Below are 20,156 nucleotides of genomic sequence, written 5' to 3'. Positions count from 1 at the left end.
AGTCACTCTGTCACGTGAAGCTTTGATTGGGAAGTCAACAACTCAAGGAAGGACGCTCCGGGGGTCCTACTGGGCTGGCGAGGATAATGACTAAGAGGAATGGCTTTGAGGGTGGCCGTGGTTGCACGGATGAGTTTCTTGACTGGAACTGGCTTTACTCCCATCAGTATTTGAGCTTCTGGCACCAGTGTATAGAAAGCGTCCAGCGCTGGTAGAGCCAGTGGCAGCTTCGTGGTGGTTTCTTTAGACCATTCCTGTTGTAAGCTTGGCTGCAGGTGTGGCTCTTGCCTTTACAATTCTGTAGCTTGCAAAGTACTCTTTTAATAAACTCATTTTCTGTTTAATCCTTAGAGTCAGAGTGTATAGCTACAAGTAAGAACTCTGATCATAATGTGAAACTTCTAGATACAAATCTGGAAATTTCAGGGGCCCTGATGTGAAGGTAAATTTGAAAATAGAGTTAGCATGAGAGAAAGGATGGCCAAGTGGTCAAGAGTTAAAAACTGATTTGATGAGTACCTGGATCCCTCCTTGCCTGAAGCTAATATGAATACCTATACGTGAAAATTGTGCAAATCGCTCAGTCGTGTCCAACTCTTTGCGACCCCATGGACTGCAGCCTATCAGGCTCCACTGTCCATTGAATTCTCCAGGCAAGAAAACTGGAGTGGGTGCCATTTACTTCTCCAATGAATACCTATGCTGCTGCTAAGTCACTTCAGTCGTGTCCAACTCTGTGCGACCCCACAGACAGCAGCCCACCAGGCTCCACTGTCCCTGGGATTCTCCAGACAAGAAAACTGGAATGGGTGGCCCTTTCCTTCTCCAATGAATACCTGTGGAAGTAGAGAAATCCTTTTTTTTTCCTTTTGCAATAATCATTTTGGGTTGGACTATTTGTTGTTGAGGCTGAGTGCAACCTGATTAATACAGGTTCTTGATTAATACACATATCTGTGGCAGGAGTGTCAAAGAATTTATGGTTGTTTTCAGACAACCACAGTGGTACAGAGAGTTGGGATTCAAATCTAGGAAGTGTGACTCTTACCTACTATGTCAAAAGTAATCTATTAATCGGAATATGATACATATGCTGCTGTTATTTAGTCACTCAGTCATGTCCGGCTCTTTGTGACCCCATTGACTGTAGCCTCCCAGCCTCAACCGTCCATGGAATTCTCCAGGCAAGAATACTGGAGTGGGTTGCCATGTCCTCCTCCAGGGGACCCAGGGATTGAACATCCTGACTCAGGGATTGAACTCACATCTCCTGCATTGCAGGCAGATTCTATATATGCACAAAATTATAGACATTACAACTTATATAGGGCCTCCCTGGTGATCCAGTGGCTAAGAATCTGCCTGCCAATGCAGGGGATGCGGGTTCCATCCCTGGTTCAGGAAGATCCCTACATACTGTGTGGCAACTAAGCCCGTGTTCCACACCTACTGAGCCCCAGCTGCTGCAACTACTGCAGCCCGTGCGCGCAGAGCCTGTGCTCTGCAACAGGAGGAGCTTCCTTATAAGAAGCCCATGCACGTCAGCAAAGAGCAGCCCCTGCCTGCCGCAACTAGAGAAACCCCACGTGATGCAGTGAAGACCCAGCGCAGCCAAAAGTAAAACAAAACTGAAAAAAAAAAATACACAGCAGATTAAAAATTTTTCTTCTTAGCAGAAGAATCTTTTAAACAGAATTTTTTTTTTTTTAAGCAAACCATGTTTGTAAAAGTCTGCTATTGATGAAGGTTTGATTTGGGATGGGGTCAGGGTGAGGAGGCCCTCTGTCCACTCGGCCACAGTCCAAACCCTGAAAACCCCTTAGGAATCTCAGAAAAAGTGCTGGCTCTCCTCAGAACACCAATGTGAAACTGGCTGTTTATACATGTGAAATTTCGGGATGTATGAGGATGTTCAATATGCAGTGTTGTTGAAAAAAGCAAATTAAAACGCAGTATATTTTTGTTAAAAAACAAGCAACCCCACCCACATATGAAAAAAGTACATAGGAAAACACATGAAAATATTCATGGACTGATGGGTTTGAAAGTGGTTTTAATTTTTAAGTTTTTATTTATATGAATTTATTAAGATTATCTTTGCATGGAGGACATCAAGGCTTTTATTTTTTGTTGTTGTTAAGTTCAACCTTTCTAAGCTGACTTTCCCCTAAGAAGCCCTGATCTCACTACTTTAAAATAATATGTTGATAACGTCTGATACTGAATCAAATTAACTTTTCAAAGTTAACGGAAAACTGAGAGACGCAGTCAGTTTTCTCTATGTCTATGATAACTCAGAAATTACACATTTAGCATATATTTAGCAGCAAGCTGACACTCAGGAGTATTTCAATACTGAACTGAACTTAGAATGCTCAGTTATTCCCTTTCAGTCTATTGAACAGAAACCCCAAAATGGCTTCACAGCTTTTGAACTAGCCAAGGAATATTTGTCCTTTTCAAAAACATGGCATTTGAATAGACACTTTGGCTTTTAGATGCAAATCGATAATTTATTTGATACAGAGACCTCATCCCCTCTCACCTCCTCTCCCATCAATGCCCTTTGCAATCTCTCTGAGATGGATGTTCAGGCCTCGTCATTGGATCAGTTCTGGTTCAGTGGTACACAAAATTAGCCTCAATGTGGCTAGCATCCTTCTAAATGCATCTGTGTGAAGAAGAGAAATCATTATTGGTCCTTTAGTAGCACCACTAAAGATTTTGCCTTTTTGATTAAAAGATGTGATTTTTTTAAGTCATTGAAATAGACTGAAAAATTAAAATTCTATTTTGTTATCCCCTCCAAATATGACATCAACATTTGCACATTTAAAGGCAGCTGCCATGAGAAAAATCATGGTTTGTTTTGGAACTGTAAGGGGTGTTGGAGATCATATGGACTTGTTTTGCTGGTAAAGAAACATATCCTGCAAAGATTGTGACTTGGCGTTACACGATACAAGTAGGGCGTAGAATCCAGCCCTTCTTACCCTGGCAATCATGTCATCCTAGTTGTTACGAGAGAGCTTCCTAAAAACTTCCAAATGAGCTTGAGATCTCTGGCATTTCCATCTGATGATTTTTCTTATAGGAACATGGAATTATTAGCTCATGACCACTGTTTTTCAGCAAAGTATGCCAGGGTCAGAGCCTTTGGGGCGCAGGACAACTCAGGCAAGATTCTTACCATTAAACAAAGAACTAGGAGCAATTATTAATTGTTTATTCATAATTGGGAATTCACAGGGAATGAAGGCAGTATGAAATGCTCTATCTGTTGGTATCTTGTTAATTCTTTCTCATTGCAATAAGAAGAAATTTAACCCAAACAGAGGTAAGTCCGAGTTTAGGAGGCTTCCACAGCAACTCTATGACAGCATTCTAAGATTTAAAGAAGCGATTTTATTTTATATGATTCTCTTACCAGTTCTGTGATATTAGTGCAGATGAGGATGACGGGGTCCAGAGACATGAAGCAGTAGGACTTGTCACAGCGCTGACTCTGCACGGGGACCTGCTCCTCAGGCTCGTAATCACTGCTGCTGCAGCTGGAGGGATCTTACAGACATGGACAGGATCAGTTAAAAAAATCGAGATTCAACAACAGAGAAGGCGAGGGTGGGAATGTCTGGGAGAACAGCACTGAAAGACGCCCATTACTGTATGGAAAAGAGACGGCCAGTGCAAGTTTGATGCATGAAGCCGGGCGCCCAAAGCCGGTGCTCCGGGACAGCCCAGAGGGGTCGGTGGGGGGATGGGGGGTGGGGTTCAGGATGGGGAACACCTATATACCCGTGGCTGATTTATGTTGATGTATGGCTAAAACCATCACAAAATTGTAATTATCCCCCAATTAAAATAAAGAAATTAAGTTTTTTAAAAAAATTAAACAACTGGAAGTATTCAGTTAAAGACAAAATTCCCATGACCGGTTCGACCCCTGGGTTGGGAAGATTCCCTGGAGAAAAGATAGGCTATCCACTTCAGTATTCTTGGGCTTCCCTGGTGGCTCAGCTGGTAAAGAATCCGCCCGCAATGTGGGAGACCTGGGTTTGATCCCTGGGTTGGGAAGATCCCCTGGAGAAGGGAAAGGCTGCCCACTCCAGTATTCTGGCCTGGAGAATTCCATGGACTGTATAGACCATGGGGTTGCCGATCACTATTTGCAAATTTTGTCCATCTTTTATCTGTAATTCTTTCTATATGCTCTTCCTTCCATCTAGAAATATCCTTGCACACACACACACGTGTTCAGTGTGTCCGACTCTTTGGAAACCCCAAGGCCTGTAGCCTGCCAGGCTCCTCTGTCTAGCAAGAGGGGATTCTCCAGGCAAGAACACTGGAAGTGTGTTGCCATTTCCTCCTCCAGGGGATCTTCCCGACCCAGGGATTCTTTTTCTTTTCTAGCTAAATCCTCCTTATTCTGCAGACTCATCTCTTCTGAAAAGGCTTTCTTAGTCCACAAATTACTTTGATGCCAATACTTTCATTTACACCCAAATGGGTATAGATAATCTTCACTGGGAAAGAATCAGTCAGTTCAGTTCAGTTCAGTCGCTCAGTCGTGTCCGACTCTCCGCTACCCCATGAATCACAGCACGCCAGGCCTCCCTGTCCATCACCAACTCCCGGAGTACACTCAAACTCATGTCCACAGAGTCGGTGATGCCATGCAGCCATCTCATTCTCGGTCTTCCTCTTCTCCTCCCGCCCCCAACCTTTCCCAGCATCAGAGTCGTTTCCAGTGAGTCAACTCGTCGCATGAGGTGGCCAAAGTATTGCAGTTTCAGCTTTAGCATCAGTCCCTCCAATGAACATCCAGGATTGATCTCCCTTAGAATGGACTGGTTGGATCTCCTTGCAGTATAAGGGACTCTCAAGAGTCTTCTCCAACACCACAGTTCAAAAGCATCGATTCTTCGGCGATCAGCCTTCTTCACAGTCCAACTCTCACATCCATACATGACAACGGGAAAAACCATTGCCTTGACAAGACGGACCTTGGTTGGCAAAGTGATGTCTGTGCTTTTTAATATACTATCAAGGTTGGGAACACAGCATGTGAAAACAGAAGAGGTGGTTTGTAACAGACATGCAAAGGGAGCCACGCCTGCAGGTGAGACCAAAAGAGTAGCCAGAGAGATAGGAGGAAAGACGCCAAAGGACCACTGTTCCAGACATAGAGTCTAGCTAAGCTTGTTCACTGCTGCAGGGAAGACAAGTAAACTAAGAAGTGAAAGCTTTCATTGGTTTGTATTTGCATCCGCTTCAGTGCACATGGTGGAACCGTGGTAAAGAATCCACCTGCCAAAGCAGGAGACGCAGGAGACGCGAGTTGGATCCCTGGGTTGGGAAGATCTTCCATAGAAGGAAATGGTAACCCACTCCAGTATTCCTGCCTGGAGGATCCTATGGACAGAGGAAGCTGGCAAGGTACAGTCCATGGGGTTACAAAATAATCAGACTAAATACAACAGCAACAATGCATATGCAGTGCACGGGAAGGCCTCATAAACATCTAAGAGCAGTGGTTACCTACAGAGGACAGCAGGCCCTTGGCAGATGAGGAATAGGGACGGAAGGTTGACTCTGACATTTTGCACACCTTCTAAAGTTACTGAGCTATAAATTATGTTAATGTAATACATATTCTATATATTAAATTGACAGTAACTGAAGGCAATGGCAAGCCACTCCAGTACTCTTGCCTAGAAAATCCCATGGATGGAGGAGCCTGGTAGGCTGCAGTCCGTGGGGTCGCTGAGGGTTGGACATGACTGAGCGACTTCACTTTCACTTTTCACTTTCACACATTGGAGAAGGAAATGGCAACCCACTCCAGTGTTCTTGCCTGGAGAATCCCAGGGACGGGGGAGCCTGGTGGGCTTCCGTCTATGGGGTCACACAGAGTCGGACACGACTGAAGTGACTTAGCGGCAGTAGCAGCAGACCAATTGAAACTCATTAATGTTCACAACAAATTAGCAAAATATACAAACTTCTAAAATTTTTATGTGAAATTAAAATTGAGTTTAATGGGTCAAATGATCTAATCAACATTTGCATAAAATTTGTACAATAAATCCTTTTGCATTTGCTAATTATACTGCTTTGGAAAATAGAGGATTTTTCCAATCCATTTGAATTGAGAATCAAAATATACTAAAATTGCATAAGGCATTTTCTTGATTTCACAAAACTTCTAGAATCCTTTAAAGGAAGTGAAGTGCACCAGAAATACAAGATTTATGTATAACTAATGAAGAGGAACTAAAAAGCCTCTTGATGAAAGTGAAAGAGGAGAGTGAAAAGGTTGGCTTGAAGCTCAACATTCAGAAAACTAAGATCATAGCATCTGGTCCCATCATTTCATGGAAAATAGATGGGGAAACAGTGGAAACAGTGTCAGACTTTATTTTTTGGGCTCCAAAATCACTGCAGATGCTGATTGCAGCCATGAAATTAAAAGACTCTTGCTCCTTGGAAGGAAAGTTATGACCAACCTAGATAGCATATTAAAAAGCAGAGACATTACTTTGCCAACAAAGGTCCATCTAGTCAAGGCTATGGTTTTTCCAGTGGTCATGTATGGATGTGAGAGTTGGACTGTGAAGAAAGCTGATCGCCGAAGAATTGATGCTTTTGAACTGTGGTGTTGGAGAAGAGTCTTGAGAGTCCCTTGGACTGCAAGGAGATCCAACCAGTCCATCCTAAAGGAGATCAATCCTGGGTGTTCATTGGAAGGACTGATGCTAAAGCTGAAACTGCAATACTTTGGCCACCTCATGCGACGAGTTGACTCACTGGAAAAGACTCTGATGCTGGGAGGGATGGGGGGCGTGAGGAGAAGGGGACGACAGAGGATGAGATGGCTGGATGGCATCACCGACTTGATGGACATGAGTTTGAGTGAACTCCAGGAGTTGGTGATGGACAGGGAGGCCTGGTGTGCTATGATTCATGGGGTCGAAAAGAGTCAGACACGACTGAGTGACTTCACTTTCACTTTCAATGAAGGATAAAATCTTTGTGTTCATCATGAAATTTATCTAAGAATGAAGAATTGTTTAAAAAAAGAACTTTCTTTTGGGGAAATGAAATAATGAAAATGACAGAATTATTCCACTTGCCAAAGAAGGTTTGTCAAAGTACTAGCATCCAAAATATGCCATCAGATAGGCTAGAACATTTTTATAAAACATGAAACACATATAAACAAGGACTCTATCATTACGGGTTTTTAGTGCTATCTATAGAAGCGACTTAGCAGCAGGAGCAGCAGCATAGAGATCCTTGTTTAATGTATTGGTCATATATTATGATTTCTGTGTGTTAAGCTTTCATAATGTCTCTCTGCCATTTGCTGTGATTGCTTTCTCTTTCTGTATCATAGCCCCTGTGTGGGATCGTGGGATGAAATTTAACCTGTCAGGCCCTGTGTTCTGGGCTTATTTGTAGCTAAACAAGAGATTGCTTTTCACTGTTTTTAGTTGAGCAGCCTGAAATAAATTCCAATTTATTTGTAACTCAATTAAAATTAATTAGAATTAGGAAATACCCTGAAGTTCAATAAAAGTGATAATACCTATTCTTTTTAAAAAATATGTAAATACTTGTTTATATACCAAGTTTTCTAAAACTTCCAAAAGAATTGTCCAAGAACTTAATTTAAACATGTGTTAACTTTTAAAAAATAAAACGTTCCTCCAATGGTTAAATTTCAGATTTTTACCTAAGAGAAATCCTTAGGATGTGTATTATATATCAATTTAGTAAGCTTAAAAGATTATAAAGGGACCCACTCCATCCTTAGAGTAGATTTTGAAGACTAGTAGGCATATATGAGTCCTTTAAGGGAAAAACTGGCAATAACCCAACATTTGATTCATTCTCTATTTTAAGCACATTAACATTGTGTGTCTGAAACTCGCTCGGTCGTGTCCAACTCTTTGCGGCCCCATGAACTGTAGCCTGCCAGATTCCTCTGTCCATGGGATTCTCTAGGCAAGAATACTGGAGTGGATAGCTTTCCCTTCTCCGGGTGATCTTCCCTACCCAAGGATCAAACCCAGGTCTCCCTCATTTCAGGCAGATTCTTTACCATCTGAGCCACCAGGGAAGCCCAATATAACATTATAATTTATACTTTATTAACCATTAAGAGAAAATAAACTGATTTCCATAATTTTTCTTTTTAATATTAAGTCCCAATCAAATAATTTTTTCCACTATTTATACTGAAAATTTGTTTCTCTGATTAGGACACTTAGAACAGGCTAGGTTATCTTGCAGTGGCAAATTAATCCTGACATCCCCATGACTCAACACGACAAAAGTTTATTTCCTGTTCATAATGCAAGAATAATACCATCTACTGTGCTGTGACTCAGGCAGTTCCCATCCTGTGGTTTAGTCATCTCATTAGGTGGCCTTAAGTACTGTGCGAGAGGCACCTTCCACCCCAGTTACGGGCTAGTGACCAGAATGGGCTGCATGGCCACAACTGACCACAAGGAGCATTGTAAGACACTATTTTCTGCCATGTTCAGGAAGAGAAAACGAAATAGATTGGGTGAACACAAAGCATCGCCTTTGCCACAGTTTTAAGTATAAACCCTTTGAAGGTACTTTTTCTAGTACCGAATATTCTTGGAAAAGGAGAAGCTGTATGATTGAAACCAAATTAGAGCTGTTTTTCATCTCTGATTCCTTGTGTTTATGATGGAAATGTTTCAACCAAATGTGTACTCACATATAACTGACGATCCAATCCTGGGATTTGTGAACATCCCTGGTGTCTTACTGCCTTCAAGATTTAATGTCATAATTTGTTTTATTTTAATTGGATATTGCATATGAGGAGGGACTGCAGATGTAAGAGTGTATCAGTTTTTAGTATTGTCAAGCAGAGAGCATCTCTCATCATGACTTTAGTGAAGCTTTTAAAAATATTACCATCAAAAATGGTTTGCATACCTCTGATAATAAATATGGCCTTAAAAGTTTTATTGCATTAAGCATTTGATGGAGTTGAGAACCTCCATTAACAGAAATGAAATTATATCTAATAAAAATACTCTATAAATGTCACAGAGATAAATGAGGTGTTTTTATAACCCCAAATTCTCTTTCATCTGGGAGTATTTTAAACCTAAAATAAGAGCCAAATTTTCCCCAAAGTTTATGGTTTCAGGCTATTTTGAGTTTCACCAGAATGAGTATTATTTTTTTAAACAAGTTTCCCTTCCAAACTTTGAAGTGCAGTCAAAGAATGTTGAAATATTTGCTGTTGGTTTGCTTTATTAATGTGAAGACATCCTGAGTACAGGAGAGAATCAATGGCCATATATCTAGCATGCCTAGACTTTTCCTTGCCACACAGGGCACTTGGAACAGACCATATAGCTGTCATTTGAGGTCTGTGGGGGTTGACCCACTGGGTACAACATGAGGGTTATATATGGTAGCTGGCCTGGCAGGTCTGAGCACTGGTGTAATATTTATGAGTTTCAGCGTGGTTCCTGGACCTTTTATAGTCTCAAGTAAGTAACAGGTGAAACTCTGAAAAGTAACTTCATTGTTGGAAGTGAGGCAAACTTACTTTAGCCAAAATTTCCATATAAGAGATTTCTTATCTCACATTGCCAGTAACAACACTGACGACAAAATCTAACTATGAATGAAAAACATGGGAAAAAGCACATTTTGAATTTCAGCTCCTGCTGACTCAGAAAGAGCCAAAAGATAAAGGCTTCTGTTTGTCAGTTCCTGCCGGAAGCTTTGGTTACCAAGTCATAACTTGGATCAGGCAACTACAAGGAATTTTTACAGAGAAGACGGAAAAAACTCAGAGAAACTAGCTTTCTTCTGTAAGAAGGTAGTTTTCTTCTTCCTAGTCTCAAAACATGGGCAGGAGACATATTTTTGCAATGTACTAAAATATAAGGGCTTCCATGGTGGCTCAGATGGTAAAGAATCTGCCTGCAATGCGGGAGAGCTGGGTTCAATCCCTGGGTCTGTAAGGCAGTCTCTAAGAGTCCTTAAACTTAAGGCTTAAAGATCGAATCATGGACCTTCTAGATGGTGGTCCAAAGTTGTGGTCTCTTTGAAGATCAGGCACCTGTAGGAGAAGTTTCAGTCATTTACCTTCTAAAATTTACATATGTATATGCAATTATATGGGTTTTCCTTGTGGCTCAGCTGGTAAAGAATCTGCCTGCAATGCGGGAGACCTGGGTTCGATCCCTGGATTGGGAAGATCCCCTGGAGAAGGGAAAGGCTACCCACTCCAGTATTCTGGCCAGGAGAATTCCATGGACTGTATAGTCTATGGGGTCGCAAAGAGTTGGACACAACTGAGCGACTTGCACTTTCATGCAATTATATGTATCTCACGCTCAGGTAAAGTGAGATTAATGGTTAATAAGACCATACCTATATTAGACATGTTCATTATTTTCATAAATAAATCCTAGGGAACATTTGAGTTATATATACATAAGCAAGGGACTTCCCAGGTGGGGCTAGTGGTAAAGAATCCGCCTGCCAATGTAGGAGACACAAGAGACGCGGGTTTGATCTCTGGGTCGGGAAGATCCCCTGGAGCAGGAAACGGCACCCCACTCCAGTATTCCTGCCTGGGAAGTCCATGGGCAGAGGAGCCTGGTGGGCTACGGTCCACGGGGCCACAAAGAGCTGAACACGATTGAGCGACTGGGCGCACACGCGCGTGTGTAACCATACGCCTAGGCTGGCAGCTTAGCGAGAATTTCTATTATTCAGCTGTCTTCCAAGCCTGTGAGTTAAACAACTCTGAGACACTATAAAAACTAAAATACCTCCTTCACCCAGATAAAGCCATTTGATAATCTAGGGTCCTGGTAATATGCCTTAGTCAGGGTTGCTCTGTAGACACCCTTGCGGGGAGACAGGCCCCTCAGTGGCTTGAGTGGAGCTCAGGCCCGGCTTTGACATCTGTGGAGCATTGAACCTGCAGAGAATGACTCTGGCTGATCAATAATGTGGTGAGTAGAATAACTGCCAACAGAGCAGACATTTTGGAAGGAATGAACTTTTCCGTTCACTCTTTCATCCATTCAAGAATATCTACTGAAAGCCTATTTTGCACAGGCTTGGGTATATGTAAGACCTAATTCTTGCCTTTCAGATGGTTACAGCTTAGAAGGATGAAGAGTGACCAATGCACAGCAAAGGGGGCAAGTGATCTGAAGAAATGAGCGAAGTTAGGACTCACGGTGAGAAAATCGGCCAGTTTCAATAATTCAAGCAAGGGTGGAGAGGTGGAGAGGGTTTTGTAGCTGAGGAGCCCTCTCAGGAAAGGGTTCTGAGAGCTCATCTGTCATGACTCCTTGGGTGAAGTTTTCACCCCAGCACACCTGGCCACTTCCAACTTTATCCTCCATTGTACCAGGGGCAATAGACAACTTTAATTTTGTTGCTTTATTTTTCCCCTCGAAGCTCTGTTTTATTCATCTTTGCATCGACATCACCCAGTGCGGTATGTCTGGGATTTGGATTGCAGGTTATTTCATCTGCAATCTAAATTGACATGTGCTAGAGGTTGCTTGGACTTTGAGGGTATGTCAGCTGTGAAAGCAGTTGAAATAATTAGGTTGCCTCCACGTAGATTAATGATAACTAGGACAGATTTTTTTCTACCCCGTAGGACTTTGCACAGTGCTCTGCAAAGGAATAGCTTTTGTGAAATACACACACAGTCACTCACTACACAGACCTGCTAAGCCCAGTACCTGTGCTGACTTTACTTGGCAGCTGATGGTTGCTCTTCAAAGTAGATGCAAAGGATGTGAAAAAGAGTAACAGGAAACATACCACTGGCTCTTATGCATACACAAAAATGCTCAGTCTTTTTCATAATAAAAATGTAAATGAAAACCATGTTGAGATGTCATTTTTCCTCCAATCATTGGCAAACACTGGGAAACTTATAACAATATTTTTAAGAACATGCAAGTATAAAACTAGTACAAACTAGAACAACAGTTTCTGGAAGGCAATTTGACAATATCAGAATTACAAATATATGTACCCTTTAACTAAGCAATTCTATTTCTAAGGGTATTAGCATCAGTATTCTCATATGTGGAAAAAGATGAGTTAGCAAATGATGAGTCAATTATTCAATACATTAGTGTCTGTAAGAGGAACACACTGGAAACAATCTAAATATGTAGTCAGTAGGTGTCTGGTTCAGTAAATAATGGTGAAATATTATTCTTTTTTATATTGGTGGAATAATTACCAAGATATGCTACAGGGAGATAAGAAAGGTATAGAACAATGTCGTAATTACACTATTCTGTATGTAAAATAAGGGGAAATAATATGTTTATACTTGTATATGCAGAGGATATCTTTGGACAATGATGAAGAAAGTAGTAACATTGATTGCCCTTGAAGAGGGGAGTTGGGTGGCTGAGAGGCAGGAATGGGAAAGACAGTTTTCACTGCGTGTTCTTTTACATTTTTTAAATGCCGAAACTCATGACTACATGGCCTACACAAAAGTAAATAACAATGAACAGGGGGCTACAATTCCTGACCGGGAGATGCGATTGCCACGGTCGCCTGCTGCAGCCGTCACATTGGTGTGGTCACCTACAGTGACATTGGCTGGTCCTTTCCAATAGCTCTTTTAGGTCAGTGTTTTTAAAACTGTTAGTTGGAAAGTGAGTTATGAAATCAATTTAGTGGGCTCAACTAGCATTCAAAAATAGAAAAAAAAAATTGAATGTAGAATGACAGAATAAAAAATTTCAGACTTCATAAGCACCAGTGAAGATAAGTCCTATTTTGTGAACTTTGTTTTTTTCATCTGTATACGTGTTTGTGTGTGTGTGTGTGTGTTCTATATATGTGTTCTGATATAACATACCTTTCTTCCTCTGTTCAAAAATGTTACAAAGCCACCATCCTCAGAGGCGACCTTTTTGTAGCCAGTTTAGACTTCCAGTTCTTCCTGAGCAACCATTATGCTCGCAGGGAAGTCTTGCGGTTCCCTCCCTGGTGGGGCAGGACTTTCAGGCCATGGGTGTGGGCTCCCCAGCCCCACAGTCCGTGTTCACGCCGGCGCCACGCTGTGTGTCTGCTCACATGGAAGCACGTCCGTTTTTTTAGCAGAGTGCACCCCACCTCACAAAACGCCGAGCCATTAGCGGGGCTGTCTGGAGTCTGCACGGGGCAACTGGGACTGAGATCCAAGCTGGAGTTCTTCGTGGACCCCGAGACGGTGGCCCTGAGACGGCTTCCCGTCCCAGGGTGAGCCCAGCGCCGCCGCACCAGCGAGGCTCTTCTCTGCAGCGCTGCTCACTCGTCTGGCTTCCTTCAAGCTCGTGCCCAGCGCTGCTTCTTCCAAGGGGCCGTTCTGAATTCCCTCAGTCCAAAGCAGCTTCTCAGGCAGCTCCCATGCTCCCTTGAGGGCAAACGGATGGAAGAGCGCACGCTGGCCTTACAGCGCGGGAATTAGCGGCACTCGTTGGGAAGGCCCAGGACAGGCCAGACGCGCAGGCCAAAGGCCCACCGGGGTCAGTGTCTGCCAGTCTCTCCCCACCCCTCGCCTTCCTCGCTTTGGCTCAGTTCTTAAACAGACCTTTAGGAGATCAATGATTATATCCAGCAAGTTGAATTCCAACAGGAAAAGAAGTCCATTTTTTTTTTTTTTATGACCCTACCATGTGTTGCAGAGATCTGGGTTCGATCCCTGGATCAGGAAGATCCCCTGAAGGAGGAAATGACAACCCACTCCAGTATCCTTGCCTGGAAAATCCCATGGACAGAGGAGCCTGGTGAGCTACAGTCCATGGGGTCGCAAAGAGTCAGACACGACTAAGCGACCGAGCACATACGCACACACACGCACACACACACACACGCGTGCGCACACACACGCACGCACACACACACGCACACGCACACGCGTGCGCACACACGCACGCACACACACGCACACACACACACGCACACGCACACCCCAAGAGCTCCAAGGGTGTGTCTCGCCAGCCTGAGTGAGCCATGTGCCCAACACTGAGTCAGCTGTTGCAGCTACGAGATTAGAACCCACTGATCGGCCAATCGAAGATCACTACTCGCGCAGGGAGACCAGCCAGCCCAGTTGCAGAGAGCAGCTACACAGCGTTTGGAGAAAGGATGGTTCCTCAAATACACGTTGCACTTGCTGTCGCCTGAAGGAGAAGAATGGCGAGACAGGCAGAAACGGTCAGTGTCCTTGTCCAGCTGCAACCTACACAGTGAGAACGCCGACTTCCTAAGTATGCTTTTCTGTGTTAATACCTTGCCTATGCTCAAAATTCTCCAAGCCAGGCTTCAGCAGTATGTAAACCGTGAACTCCCAGATGTTCAAGCAGGTTTTAGAAAAGGCAGAGGCACCAGAGATCAAATTGCCAACATCCGCTGGATCACGGAGAAAGCAAGAGAGTTTCAGAAAAACATCTATTTCTGCTTCATTGACTATGCCAAAGCCTTTGACTGTGTCGATCACAATAAACTGTGGAAAATTCTGAAAGAGATGGGAATCCCAGACCACCTGACCTGCCTCTTGAGAAACCTGTATGCAGGTCAGGAAGCAACAGTTAGAAGTGGACATGGAACAACAGACTGGTTCCAAATAGGAAAAGGTGTACGTCAAGGTTGTATAGTGTCACCCTGCTTATTTAACTTATATGCAGAGTACATCATGAGGAACGCTGGGCTGGAAGAAGCACAAGCTGGAATCAAGACTGCTGGGAGAAATATCAATAATCTCAGATATGCAGATGACACTACCCTTAGGCAGAAAGTGAAGAGGAACTCAAAAGCCTCTTGATGAAAGTGAAAGAGGAGAGTGAAAAGGTTGGCTTGAAGCTCAACATTCAGAAAACAAAGATCATGGCATCTGGTCCCATCACTTCATGGGAAATAGATGGGGAAACAGTGGAAACAGTGTCAGACTTTATTTTTGGGGGCTCCAAAATCACTGCAGATGCTGACTGCAGTCATGAAATTAAAAGACGCTTGCTCCTTGGAAGGAAAGTTATGACCAACCTTGATAGTATATTAAAAAGCAGAGACATTACTTTGCCAGCCAAGGTCCGTCTAGTCAAGGCAATGGTTTTTCCCGTGGTCGTGTATGGATGTGAGAGTTGGACTGTGAAGAAGGCTGATCGCCAAAGAATCGATGCTTTTGAACTGTGGTGTTGGAGAAGACTCTTGAGAGTCCCTTATACTGCAAGGAGATCCAACCAGTCCATTCTAAAGGAGATCAATCCTGGGTGTTCATTGGAGGGACTGATGCTAAAGCTGAAACTCCAATACTTTGGCCACCTCATGCGACGAGTTGACTCACTGGAAAAGACTCTGATGCTGGGAAAGGTTGGGGGCGGGAGGAGAAGGGGATGACGGAGAATGAGATGGCTGGATGGCATCACCGACTCTGTGGACATGAGTTTGAGTGAACTCCAGGAGTTGGTGATGGACAGGGAGGCCTGGCGTGCTGTGATTCATGGGGTCGCGGAGAGTCAGACATGACTGAGCGACTGATCTGATCTGATCTGATGTGAGAATGGCTCATTTACGATAAAAACGTCAGGGTTGTGAGATGAACATTTCAGTTACTACAGAACTGGTGGCTCAGAGGTTAAAGCATCTGCCTCCAATGCGGGAGACGCGGGTTCGATCCCTGGGTCTGGAAGATCCCCTGGAGAAGGAAATGGTAACCCACTCCAGTATTCTTGCCTGGAGAATCCCATGAACGGAGAAGCCTGGTAGGCTACAGTCCACGATTCGCAAAGAGTCGGACACGACTGAGCGACGGAACGGATAGAACTGAGTAAGTTATCTCATTCAATTGCTTTTCATATTTCAGGTTTCTCCATGAAGTGTTTTCCCTTAGGATTCTATTTAGATTCCCCCACTGAAGAAACTATACATCAGTTTATAAAATCTATACCAATTATACAAATATTGAATTTATTGGTTTTTTTTCCCCTGTTAATTTTGTTCAAATATTTTAATCACAAGTGAAATTTAAAATTTATAAAAGAAGACCAAAGCCCACTTTGAGGACCATATATCTCACTTCTGCTTTTGCTCATTCCTGCTCAGGAAACAGAAAATGTTTCTAAAGAGAAACATCTTAACACATCTGGTGCAATTTTCTAGATATCCAGTTTAAGCCAAAAAAAAAGCGGTATCATCTGCTTTTTCTTTTATACGTTTTGAAACATGAGTCTCTGAAAGCTATTTCCTAACATGTGTCAATTTAACATCTGCCAGTTCCTAATTGATTGCCAGAACCAGCCGCATTGGCAGCCCCCTGCAATAGCGCCAAGGTATTTCCCATTAGAACTGTCTTCACTTTGGAGTTGTCAGCAATATCTTTCCTCCAGGGGAAGCCTGTTTCCTTAACTTGAAGGAGACATGTGAGTCGGAAGCACAGAGCAGGAGGAATAAATAGACGATGCATTATAGTTATGTGGCGGCACAGCAGAGAAAGGCTTCAGAAAGAAGTGCCAGACGAGAAAGTCCCTGCCATAGGTTATGGATTAAACAGCTTCTGGCAAAGCATGCGGCACTATACCACGTCGTAATTTCTCTTTGCTATTCCACATCAAGAGGGTTTGCAAGCAGAATTAAGATGTGTTGACCGTATCTAACGGTACCCAACCGTGCCCAAAACTTCTCTTACATTTCTTCTCCTTTTTAATCCTTTGATGGAATTTAACGTGCATCAGCGAGCTTCCATTTCTGTCTGGGAACTCATAATAGAAAGACATTTTGACATTTGTTCTGAAAGAGGGAACCTAAGGGCCAGTCCTGGGAGAGATCAATATTTTTACCTGCTCCAAGATAATCTGGTGCTGAGCCTAGCAGTTCAACAATTTCCAGACCTGGCAATTCAGGGGCCTCCAAATGGTTAATGTCATTTGTTCTCTTTAACACACTTTCCCCACCCTCATAACATGACTGCATCTCGTTTCACTGGATTTGGAAGGAGGGGCAGCACTGTGGGCTCATCAAGTTCAAGGCTATCTGTGTTCCACCTCTGCTATATTCCAAAGGTCAAAGTCAGTGCTTACACAGTCCATGTAGAATGAATGACTCAATCCCATCCTGAAATTCTGAGATCCAACACTTTCCTCTAGAGTCTTTAAATTCAGGCATCTTGAATAGTCCTACATAAATCATAATACCATAAAGTTGATTTTGATGAAGAAGAAATAACTTTGAAAGCTTGGACTTCCACAGGAAAACTTCGATGAGACGTTCTCTCTAAATGAATTTGGGAACTCACATGTAATCCCCACCAAATACCACTTACAGTAGTGGCCACTCAAAAACATTTCAGTAAACATACTGGTTTTGAATAAAAGTGTGGGGGTTGTCAAAAGAGAAGGAGCTTTGGTGACTGATGGAGTTGAAATACTGGATTCACTCCTTACGAAGTTATTTAACCTCTATTTCCCTATCTTCAAAATGGGCAGAACAATACTACCATGCAAGGCTGCTGTAATAAATTGAGCACAATAATAAAAAAAATGCTTAGTCAAGTGCATGGTATTTGTGGTTACTCACAGACAGCTTATTAAAAATCAAAGTCATCATTTTGTTGACAAGGGTCTGTAAAGTTAAAGCTGTGTTTTTCTTCCAGTAGTCATGTAGTGATGTGAGGGTTGGACTATAAAGATGGTTGAGTGCTGAAGAATCAATGCTTTTGAACTGTGGTGCTGGAGAAAACTCTTGAGAGTCCCTTGGATGGCAAGGAGATCCAACCAGTCCATCCTAAAGGAGATCAATCCTGGGTGTTCATTGGAAGGACTGATGCTGAAGCTGAAACTCCAATACTTTGGCCACCTGATGCGAAGAACTGACTCAGTGGAAAAGACCTTGATGCTGGGAAGGATTGAAGGTGGGAGGAGGAGGGGACGACAGAGGATGAGATGGTTGCATGGCATCACCGACTCAATGGGTCTGAGCGAACTCCGGGAGACAGTGAAGGACAGGGGAGCCTGGTGTGCTGCCGTCCATGGGGTCCCAAAGAGTCGGACACGACTGAGCGACTGAAAACAACAGCAAATCTAAGTGATAGGCGCTCCGATCCTTATTATAACCACTCCCGATGTCAGCTGTCCTGTATTACCCAGCACAGAATATATAAATGGCTTGTCTATAAGCCCGAACTTTATAACTTAGCAAGTTGAAGACAAACTCTGCCCAGTGCTGTGCTCAGCAGTGTTGCAGGATGGCAGGTGGTGTTCTTTTTTCTGTCGTGTCTTCAGCAGTAGGACCTAGCTAACGGGAGATGGCTAGTAGAAGTCATGCTGTGAGACTGGTGTGGTTGCCCAAGGCAGCATTAACGGTAGTGGGAGAAGAGGCGTGCTTGTAATTCAAACCATGTTTTCCCTGCCGGAACATCTCCCCGGTCTAGGACATACTGTACTACATATACAAGTTTGTATTCTCATTTTGTAAATCACAGCCAGAGACAGCAAAATAGTGTCAGGTTGTTCCCTAATGTGATGCAGAAGCAGGTTTCCGAGGGAGCCCTCCCTGCCTCTCCCCCTCATTTCTCCTTTCTTCCTGAAGACATGCCAGGCACTGTGCGCATAAGGAACATTTAGAGTCGGCTGGATAGCAGACAAAAGGGATTCCGGTATTTTTTTCTATTTTGAGCTACTCAGGAAAAGACGAAAGCCACTGCATGAAAAGTTAAGTGCTGTAAAAATACACAGTCTTGAGTCACTAAATACAACCTTGATAGTATATTAAAAAACAGCGACATTACTTTGCCAACAAAAGTCCGTCTAGTCAAGGCTATGGTTTTTCCCATGGTCATGTATGGATGTGAGAGTTGGACTGTGAAGAAAGCTGATCGCCGAAGAATTGATGCTTTTGAACTGTGGTGCTGGAGAAGACTCTTGAGAGTCCCTTGGACTGCAAGGAGATCCAACCAGTCCATTCTAAAGGAGATCAATCCTGGGTGTTCATTGGAAGGACTGATGCTAAAGCTGAAACTGCAATACTTTGGCCACCTCATGCGACGAGTTGACTCATTGGAAAAAGACTCTGATGCTGGGAAAGGTTGGGGGTGGGAGGAGAAGGGGACGACAGAGAATGAGATGGCTGGATGGCATCACCGACTCTGTGGACATGAGTTTGAGTGAACTCCGGGAGTTGGTGATGGACAGGGAGGCCTGGCATGCTGTGATTCATGGGGTCGTGGAGAGTCGGACACGACTGAACGACTGAACTGAACTGAGTCACTAAAGAAATGCCGTGAGTTATGTCTTTAAAAGTTTTTGATGCATGAAAAGATTAAGTATAAATAATTCCAATTTCAACTTCAGAGTCTATTTACTGAAATCTTTTTAAAATAGTTGCCATAATCCTCCCTAACAAAATGGATGGAGTGCAGAATGAATGAGATGATAAAAGTTATTTATTCAAAATTATTTAACAGTGTGACCTAAAAGTAAGTGTAAAAGGTGTACTTCTACCAAGTTATTAGGCTCACGCTTTCCCAGCAATAGTTTATCTCCAAAGTTATTGATTACAGTGACAATTTGCTTAGGAGTTTACCTACTTTTAGAGAAAAAAGAGGTCTTCATATGCTACATTGTAAGACTAAATAAAGTGTTTAAATGCAATCTACATAGAGCATAACTCTAGCCAACACTTTAAATAGATGTATCACTCGTTTATAGGAAATATATATTGATTTCTCTGAAATAAAAGAATTCTCCCTTGAGACTTATTTTTGGGATTACACATTCTCATAAAAATGACCTCTTCAGAACACTGATTAGACTTATAGTATAGCACAGAGAATTATATTCAACTAACCTTTAATGAAGAAGAACAAAAGATACATAACTAAATCATTTTTCTGTATACCTGAAACTAACACAATACTGTAAATCAACTATACCTCAATAAATAATTTAATAAAACAACAATAATTTATTACTATTTTATTAATGGCTCTCAAATCTGGAACATAGGTAAGACCTAACAGTGTCAGCTTTTCTCTGCTCCACCTGGTGTCAACTGGCGTAGCTCAAGACAGCTCAGTCACGCTGAACATTCAGTCACACTGCTAGTGCTGGCTGGTGGCTGAA

The 20,156-nt window shown here is 42.8% G+C and overlaps 1 long non-coding RNA gene across 1 annotated transcript in view; it reads right to left on the bottom strand.

The window, feature by feature from the left end:
* Nucleotides 1–2,493: 2,493 nt before the first annotated feature.
* The window catches only part of LOC148777011 (uncharacterized), a 39,231-nt gene continuing 21,568 nt past the window's right edge, over nucleotides 2,494–20,156 (bottom strand). Inside the window, exons 2-3 of the long non-coding RNA XR_016038138.1 lie at nucleotides 3,428–3,561; nucleotides 2,494–2,671 (exon numbers count right to left, since the gene is read on the bottom strand). This is a non-coding gene — a long non-coding RNA (uncharacterized LOC148777011). The remainder of the gene's footprint in view (nucleotides 2,672–3,427; nucleotides 3,562–20,156) is intronic.

Source organism: Moschus berezovskii, chromosome 8, assembly GCF_049115385.1.
Source record: "Moschus berezovskii isolate FMDL1 chromosome 8, NW_MosBer_1.0, whole genome shotgun sequence".
Taxonomy (NCBI): Eukaryota; Metazoa; Chordata; class Mammalia; order Artiodactyla; family Moschidae; genus Moschus; species Moschus berezovskii.
The sequence above is the reverse complement of the archived record's forward strand: the minus strand, read 5'-3'. Positions and strand labels throughout refer to the sequence as shown.